We start from the raw sequence: 6,868 nt of genomic DNA on the forward strand, positions 1-6,868 counted from the left end.
CCTTGATAGTGTTGGGATTACAAGTTTGTTCTACCATATCTGGCTTTATGTTGTGAATGCCCGACAAGCTCTCTCTCTACCGAGCCACACCCATACCCCAAAAACTTAAAAAAGTAGATACTGCCAAATAGCTGTTTGTTTTGTGCCAGACAAGAAGCTGTTGTTTGGGGGAAGGGCCCACAGGCAAATGGTCTCACTATGTAGCTCTGGCTTGCCTAGAATTTCCTTTTTAGAGCACACTAGTCTCTGGCTCACTCTGGTTTTACCTGCCTCCCAAGTGCTGGTATTAAGGGCATGTACCACTATGCCCAGGAAGACTCAGATAACTTTAACAGCTTGAACTCATGGATTCAGAGTTACCTATACTATCTTAAATACTGTTAACATCAGACTGGAGAGACCGTGGGCAGGACAAAGAACTGGACAAACACAAGCCAGAAACATCTGAGTGCTGGGGTCAAAGAAAGCTTGTCTGACCCATTGTGCGGTTTCACTGATACCAATTATCTTCTGTCCTTAAACATGAGTAGAGACTCAATTCCGTCTCTTGGTTGCATTTCCCGCACCAGAGCAAGCTCAAAACCGCTGAAGGAGAGTCCTGTGAAAGACAGAAAAGTAAATGGCATGGTTGTGGAGCATGTAAAGACTCTGGGCCTGGCCCAGGAGATTAATCTTTTAAGACCTAACTAATGCTGTCCAGATCTTGGGTGCCCAGGCAGGTCTGCCCCCAAGAGCCATCACCATCAAGTGATATGGTCCAGAAGTCATGCTGAAAACTTCAGATGCAGAGACCTCCTTCCCATAACAAGAGGCAGAGGACACTATGGATACTGAAGCCTCTGCCTAGGCAACTCTCCTTTCTTCTCGGTCTTTTCCTTTCCTGTGTACCCCTCATTCCCAGAGGTCTTCTGTGGGCCCCATGACACTCCTCCCTACTTCACCAACTGTCCACCCTAAGCTTTGTCTGAAAACTCAGACCTTCTTCACTTAAGGAACTGCTCCCAGGCTCAGCCTTAAAGAGGAAGACTTCAGAGGACACCCTCACACAACCAGCAGGTGGCATCAAAACCTTTCACCCCCTCAGTTCAAATCTCTCCTGACAAAATAGATGGGTACCTTCTTCTTGGGCTCCGGACAGAGTCCTAACTTATGAGCGCAATAGCCTTAGCCAAACAGCTTAAACTTCTCTAGCGCTCTTGCTATGGGGACGCCTGCTGTGTCTAGCCAAGGGATCGCACATGTAAATGGCTCGTTAACCCAAGTTTTCACCAGGGTAGCTGACTGGTGCCCAGATGGGAGAGAAGACAGCGATGTGGAGGAGGCTGCCGGCACTGGGTAGCACTACAAGGCCGATGCCCTTTTAACATTGCACTGCTCGTTACAGGTGAGGACAGTAGCACAATGTGAAAAGAGCTCCGGCCAGCAGCGAAGGCATGCCGGCCCTGCCTCCTCTGGGCCCCTGGCCCCTCGGCTCCGCCTTCCTCTCTTCCTCGAAGGAAATAACTGGCTTGTTTTCTAAGTAGTCCAGGTGACCATAGCAGGCTGCCTGTCTGCCACCTTCTGACTCGTCTCCAGCCTAAAGTTAACTTCTTAATTTTTGACAAAGGAGCCCTGGAGGTCTCAAGGTGATGTCTCAGGTGGTGGACCTCCAGGACCAGAGGAATGGGATTACAGCTACAGGTACCGGGGCAGGAGAAGCTCCCAGATCTGGGGGTGCAAGCATGGTTTCCTTTCCTAGGTCTTCAAAGCAATCTATGGATGTTAAGCTAATCTATGATGTTAAGCCAAATGGTCAGTGATTTGGCTCTTGAGTTAAGGATAAGCTTTCCTGGATGGTGGGATTAGAAGACAAATTTCCTGTTACCCCCACATTCAGTATCTGAGTCTCCACACTCAATCCCGGGACTAGGGAGCCAGCCAGAGCTAATGACCAGAAACCAGCTACAGTTTGGACCAAAGGGACGGAGGCTGAGAGACGACTCCTCTGTGGATCCAGATGGTGGAGCAGCCTCAGGGAGACCCCCCACTTTCCACTGCAACAAGCGGGGGGGGGGGGGGGGGGATGGAGGACTGAATTCCACTGGGAGCTCTTCCTCTGAGCTTCCCCCTCCAGCCTCCTCCCACCCCCTCAGGAAGCAGGAGAGGTTCTTTCCCGCCTTCCCAGACAGAGTTTGTTCTTGTAATCTGCAAACACGGGGCCCTGCCCCAGTTTGCACAGTTCCAATGGACGGAAACCAAGGCCCCGCTTGGGTCAGTCGCCAGGCCTCTCTGCTCCTGGAGTTGGGCAAGCCAGTTGGGAACTGGACCAGGCCAACATGGGGCAAAAGGACAAAGACAAGACTAACCAGTAAGCTTCAGGGTAGCCAAAGATTCTTCATCAAGGAGTCCCCAGATCTTTCCTTAAAGGAGTGAGGGGAAAGGCAGCTGGGATACTGAGTCCCTAGAAGCTCACGTGCCCAACTCATTCTTGAGAGGGGAGACCAGCAATACAACAGCCAGCAGGACCCCTCCCCCACCTTGGGCCTAGGAACCATCCCCCCCCCAGCTCCTTCCAGAAGCGGGTGTAGAAACAGAGGAGGAAATGGGGGAGGGGAGGCCCTGGCTCAAGTTCTCTCCACTCCCCCTCCTCATTGGCCACCATCTTCCGGCCCCTGCCCGCCAGAGCAGCAGGGATGGGGCCCAGCCTGTGGAAAGGAGAGAAAGGGCAGGTGGGGGGTTAGCTGGAGCAGCAGGGGCAAGGGGCTGGCTCTAACTGTCTCCTCCTGCAATCCCCCCACCTCCTCCCGCAACCATGGCGACGGGAGGAGGAGACCAGGAGGGTCCTGAAAGCCCTGTTCTGTGAATGGGATGAGAGAGGCAGCTGGGAAGTGTGGGGTGAGGGGCGCTTTCCCCTCGACACCCAACTGTGCCCCTGCCACACCTCGAGGCTGGACCACACGCACTTGCCCGCACACGCAAACTCTCAGCCATACTTGCTATACAACTCGCCCCTCAGCCGACACTCACCCCAACTGGAAGGTGGGGGCACAGATCCCCACGTCCTCACACGCCACAGCTACTAGGTAAAGGCAGCTCTATACCCCTACAGCAAGTGGGGCTCACCCCACAAGTTCTAGAGGTGATGAATCCCCTGCAATGCTCTGGCTGCTCTCGGAACACACACGCCAAGTTCCCCCCGCGTCCCCACACCCTCCCAAGCCCAGGGACAGGCAGATGGCTCAGGCTTAGAGCCCCCACCCTTTCCCACCACGCCCCCATTGGAAAATGACAGTGAGGCCACCTCGGTAAGATACGCCTGGTGCTCCCCAGATAGTGTTTCGAAAGGAAAAATAGGGACCATGACTCCGAGTGGAGAATGAGGAGGGGAGGAAAAAGCAGGAGAGAAAAAGGCCGGAGCACCCCCTCCCCTCACCGAGAGAATACCGGAAAGCGCCGAGCTCCCAATACCTACACATCGCTCTTCTTAGGTTCCTCTGCCCGCCACCTCCTTCTTCCCGGGCTCTTTCTCTGCCTTTCCCTCCCTTTTGGCTCCCCTTCCTGGCCTCGCTCCCCTTCTCACGCCCTCTCGTACCCCGCCAGCCTCTCTCCGTCCCCGCCGGACTCGAGACCCCGCCAGCTGCCCCTCCACCCGCCGGCCGGGACCGGGGCTCAGGGATGGGCTGGCCGCGGCGCTCCGCTCCTCTAGAGATCGGGTTCTTCCCCCCGCGCCCCCTTTCTCCTTCCACACTCCCTGCCGTCCATCTTGAATACTTGGGATTCTTGAATGGAGTGAGCAGGATCCGCTCCCCCAGGCGCTCATTGGCTGTGGGTTAACCCTTTTGAAACGAGATCCTCCCTCCTATTGGCTGCCAGGCTCCCCTCTTCTCCCCCAACCCCCATTCTCCCCGCCTCTCGACAGCCCTCGAGGTCAGGGCGCTCCCGGGCGCCCCCTCCCATGGCCTCTCGCCTCCTGCTCCCTATTCCAGCCCAATTCCTGGAGCTCCCCCCCCACACATAAACACACACATACACACATAAACACCACACACACACACACACACACACACACACTCTGCAGGTGTGCAGGTGAAGGCAAATGCAATTCCCGCCAAATGCAACTCCCCTGATGGGCTGGCAGAAGCCTGGTTCCCAGATGCCCCTGGTGCTGGACTTGGAGACCTCTGGGTCAATTTCCTGCCTACCTTCAACGCCCCCTCTGACCAGAAGTTCTTCCCTAGCGGGAATTTTCTCCTCGTTTTAGCCTCACCCAAAGCAGTGAGGGAGCCTCCTGATATATGCGCCCCCTGGGCTGGGCAGGAAGCTGGCAACTCCAGAAAGAAGAGGTGGGGCTGTTCAGAAGAGCTAATCCCGAGTGCCTAGTGCCGCAGGGCAGGCCTGACCCGAGCAGGAATGCGCAGCGTCTGAAGCCCTGGTCAGTCACAAACCTCTCTCTGAACCAGCGTTGCCCCCACCCCATCTCTCCTTCCCCTGCCCCCCCCCCAGCACCAGTTAGAATCTTTGAGCTGGTGTGTGTGTGGGGGGGGGGGGTCCTAGAGTTTCGGGAGGAAGAGGATATATCACGCAGCAGGCTAGCTTGGGTCTAGACCCATACTTTCCCGTAACAAGCTTGCATTACTTCCCTGGACCCCAGTCTCTGCATTTTGTAAAAGAGTGATCCTGAGCAGAGCGGTTATATGGAATTTTCTGGGTAAAACCGGAAATAGTTCTATACGTGTGTCATCCAAGATGGTAGCCACCCTGACGTACGCAGCTACTGAACACTTGAAGTCTGGCTAGAGTAGAGAACCTGGCTTTTAAATTTAGTTTAATATCAATTTAAATTTCATCAAAATATAGTCATTGTAAGACGAGTCTCTTTACTACTTTTTGCTATCTACGTTTATGTTATGTGTATTTTTGTTCGGTTTCCTTTTGAGACCGTGTGTGGCAACCTCGGTTTACTATGAAAACCTGAGGCTAGCCCTTTGCTTTCATACAGTGGCAACTTTATTTGACAGCATAGTAGGCGTCTAGAATCTTTGTCCTGGTGAATAACAGAATATTCTTGGATTGCTTTTTTGTGTGTATGTGTTGTTTCGGTGGTTTTTGAGACAGCCTTTCTGTGTGGTTCAAATCCACCCCAAATTTCCGGCAGTTCTTTTTGCTCAGCCTTCTGAATGCTGTGATTACACCCACTATGCCCCCCCCCCCGCACCTCCCATCTCCTCTCCCCTCACCCCCCCCCACGCAGTAAAGAAATTCTTTTATTTTGTCAAAAGTTGTGCAGTTTTCCAGACTTACGTTGCAGATCACCAAGGACATCAATGCATAGGAAAAGAAGTTCAAAATCCTTGTCGAAAGCTGATTCTGTATCGATACTAGTTTTTTTTTTAAAGATTTATTTATTTATTGTGTATACAGTGTTCTGTCTGTCTCCTTGCTAGCCATATGAGGACACCAGTCTCATTAAAGATGGTTGTGAGCCACCATGTGGTTGCTGGGAATTGAACTCAGGACCTCTGGAAGAGCAGTCAGTGCTCTTAACCTCTGAGCCATCTCTCCAGCCCTAATTTGTTTTTTTTTTAAATGTTGTTGTCTACTATGAAATATATATGGGGGGCAGGCATGGAGGTCAGATGAGAACTTATTGAGATTGGTCCTGTCCTTCCATCATGTAGGGACTTATTGTTGTTCTTTACAAGGCTAAAGATGAAGATGTTGCTGAGCATGGTTGAAACAAGCCTGGGATTTCAGCACTTAAGAGACAAAGTCCTGAAGATCATAGGTTTCAGGCCATTCTTGGCTACACAATGAGTTTGCAGCCAGCCTGGGCTATGTGAGAATCATTTTCAACAGCTAAAAAGTAAGACATTGTTAGGGATGGAGATGGAGCCTGTCACTTGAAGTTAAGGGCACAGGCAATGCGGATGATTGGTTGTGCACGAGTTGACATACATCAAATCAAGCCTCCCTTTCTCAGTACATACACAGCACACACACACACACACACACACACACACACTAAGTTAATTCAATATGTGCTTTTAAACCCAGGTCATGTGGGAGCTGGTGTTAACCACAGTGGCTGATGTTTAAGGTTGGTTGTGGGAAAATGCAATAGGTTCCTTCACCCAGCTTATGAATTCCCCGAGTTCCAGGTCCTGCCAGAGCTACGTGAAAACAGGCGGCACATGGTGGTGCCTACCTGCGATACCAGTACTGGAAAGGCTGAGACCGGAGAATTGTCAAAAGTTTGAGATCAATCTGGGCTCCATAGCAACACTGTTAAAGAAGGAGAAGAAAAGCCGGTATACATCTTTAATCTCAGCACTCGGGAGGCAGGAGGATCTCTATGAGGCTAGCCTGGTCTATAAGAGCTAGTTCCAGGGCAGGCTCCAAAGCTACAGAGAAACCCTGTCTCGAAAAACAAAAAAGAAACAAACAAACAAAAAAAAAAAAGAAGGACAATGGAGAAGAGGGAAGAAAGGAAGGAAAGAGTTCAGCAGTTGCTTCCTCCATTAATGTTAGTGAAAGATCTCATGGCATCTCCTATCATGAGGAGAAGCTTCTGAGGGAATGAAAGGATGACTGAATTCATTCATTTTGAGCTGATGCAGAAACAAGACTGCCTGGGACTTGTGGAGAAGTGGGGATATAGCGTTATGGTAAAAATAAAAGGGTGCTGTTCCCCGAGTGGAGGCAGTGGGCAGTGGGCACGAGACCATGGTGGGCCACGAAGGCAGCTGGGTCCCATGAAGAGCTGCAGCCGAGGCTGGTGAGAGACAGATGGATAGGCACGCCATGCAGAGTGAGGTTGGATGTTTATTTTGTGGGTTATGGAAGGGGAGAAGGGAAAAATGGGAAAGAGGAGAGAGAGGGGGGGGGAGAG

This window comes from Microtus ochrogaster, chromosome 4, assembly GCF_000317375.1.
Source record: "Microtus ochrogaster isolate Prairie Vole_2 chromosome 4, MicOch1.0, whole genome shotgun sequence".
NCBI lineage: Eukaryota > Metazoa > Chordata > Mammalia > Rodentia > Cricetidae > Microtus > Microtus ochrogaster.